We start from the raw sequence: 2,648 nt of genomic DNA on the forward strand, positions 1-2,648 counted from the left end.
ATGTTATTGATAAATAAAAAGGAAGTCACAGGTCAGATAATTTAAGAGTCATGTTTATTAGGAAAAATTACAGAGGTCTGTCTACAAGGAATAGTTCTTCAGGACTGTTTTCTCAATCCCTTTTTCTTAATTACTCTACCTACTACTTGGGCCTATCACCCCACTCAGTCATACTTGTACACTACGCAAAAATAGCTTAAACTTAAAGTTCCAACGCATTTCCAAAATACTTTTAAGATCACTCTTACAAATTTACTCACTTACAATAATCTTACCTATCTGTCAAAACATCTGCACACAGTATGTCCGAAGTATTTACTTAAATCTTATAATTTATGATATCCTAAACTCTTAGTTACAAAGATGAAAACTCTACAGTTACTATTTCTATTTCTATTTGTTTCTAGTGTATAGGCTTTTTTATACCCCTTTACACCCCAAGCCTTTCTCAACATTAATGATTTTGCTTGGTTACTGCTCTTTATATTTGCGGCTGTGGCCCGACTTGTGCTATCTGTACCGTATTCACTCTGAACCTCACCTTCTCAGGCTGTTGGAACAGAATCATGGGGAAACCACAGAGAAAACCCATGATACAGTCGGAGCTGGGCTAAGTCTACAGTGATTGATAAGGGACTCTTCTTTATCGACCACTGGAGCATTAGGCCCTTCTCCTAGTGTGCAGAGATCCCTCGTGCTAGCCAACGCTGACTAGAGTGGTCACCCAATTAAGTTGTAGCTTAACTGGGTGATCGCCCAAGTGAGACGTGTGCCGCCCGGCTATCTCTGCCACTTCCAGAGGCTGGCAATGTAACGCATATATTTTTAATTATAACCACTGAAAAATATTGGTGCGTGCCGAGATCGAACTCGGGTCCCACTCTTTCGAAAAGCGGGCACCGAGCCGACTAGGCTATCTGCCTTATACTGCCTTATGGTGCCTGCCTTATCTCTACAGTTACTATCAAACTAAAAAAAAATAAGCTACAGCCTAATTTTATAACTACAGAAATAAAAAAAATTAATTTTTTCTAAATTCCAGACCTCTAAAATAAAAAATAATGTTTTTCTTTTTCATTACATTTCCTTTTTATTGTATTTTTTTTATTTCCTATAGAATGAGCGTAATACATAACAGGTACATATTTTTTTCGAGATATTAATAACATTTTTTTTTAATTTATATGTAAGCATCATGTTTTATCAGTAATGTATTTAACTTATCAAAAATGATGTTATGATATTTTTTCAAATAAGCGTTTTTACAGTATACAGTGTATACAGTACGCCAAGCCTTTATACTGTCAACATTACTCATTCAAGTGACCCGAACTCAAATTTTTTTTTCCCATCACTATGTTAATTCGAAAAGTTATTAAAATACAATGCCTTTCAATGATTCGTACCGGTCAAGAATTTTACGGAAAATGGAAACATCAAAATTTAGCCAACTCTAAATAAAGAAATCACTAAGTAAAAAATTTATATAAATATTATATTAGAAATAATAAAAAAATTATTTGTCTAAATAAGGATAATTCAAAATTTCGATAATAATAAAGGTAGTAATGTAAAAATTTATTTACCAAAAAAATTGGAATTATTTTAAAAAAGATAAGCATAAAATTATAAAATTTAAAAATAAGATATCTATGAACTTAGACAAATCATAAAACAAACAAGTGAAATGACAGATATTTAAAAAAATGGAGAAGAATAAATTTAGACAAGTCAATAAAAAGACAATTGAAAATTTAGAAATATAAAAAAATTGACAGTTTTAATTATTCGTAAACTTAAAAAATAGCCATCTCTAAATATAGACCAGTAAATTTAGATATCTTTAATTTTGAACATCTCTAAATATTTACAAATATAAATTTTTACAATTCATAACAAAGACGATTAAAAACATAGTAATCATACAAAATAAGTACTAAGAAATTTAAAATACAAAAGATAGCTAGAAATTAATTAATTTTCCTTTGACCGCTGCTCCAGGAAGTTGTAAAGTTATTTGCGTTCGATTGTCCTGTAATCTAAAAAATACACCAAGATTTTGCTTTTAATCTTGGTAAAAAATATTTATGTAGACCCGAAACTGCCAACAGCTCCTGTGACCGCTGCTCCAGGAAGTTGTAGGTTATTTTTGATCGATTGTCTTTTAGACAATCTCTTTTAGACAGAGTAAGATCTCTGTCGGTTTTTAAAATTACAGGACAATCGATCGCAAATAACTACAACTTCCTGGGGCAGCGGTCACGGGAGCTGTTGGTAGTTTTGGGTCTACATAAATATTTTTTACCAAGATTTAAAGCAAAATCTTGGTGTATTTTTTAGATTACAGGACAATCGAACGCAAATAACTTTACAACTTCCTGGAGCAGCGGTCACAGGAGTTGTTGGTAGTTCTGGGTCCTCGAAAATATTTTTTACTAAGATTAAAAGCAAAATCTTGGTGTGTTTTAAAAATAACAGGACAATTCTTTTAGACAATCTCTTTTAGACAGAGTAAGATCTCTGTCGGTTTTTAAAATTACAGGACAATCGATCAAAAATAACCTACAACTTCCTGGAGCAGCGGTCACAGGAGCTGTTGGCAGTTTCGGGTCTACATAAATATTTTTTACCAAGATTAAAAGCAAAAT

The 2,648-nt window shown here is 32.1% G+C and overlaps 1 long non-coding RNA gene across 1 annotated transcript; it reads right to left on the reverse strand.

Annotated features, from left to right (window-relative positions):
- Window positions 1–301: 301 nt before the first annotated feature.
- Window positions 302–1,008, reverse strand: LOC123264276. The gene is made up of 2 exons (XR_006509293.1): window positions 963–1,008; window positions 302–381 (listed from the first exon to the last, which is right to left on the reverse strand). It is a non-coding gene; the product is annotated as an uncharacterized LOC123264276 (long non-coding RNA).
- Window positions 1,009–2,648: the final 1,640 nt, after the last annotated feature.

Source organism: Cotesia glomerata, linkage group LG4, assembly GCF_020080835.1.
Source record: "Cotesia glomerata isolate CgM1 linkage group LG4, MPM_Cglom_v2.3, whole genome shotgun sequence".
NCBI classification, from domain to species: Eukaryota; Metazoa; Arthropoda; class Insecta; order Hymenoptera; family Braconidae; genus Cotesia; species Cotesia glomerata.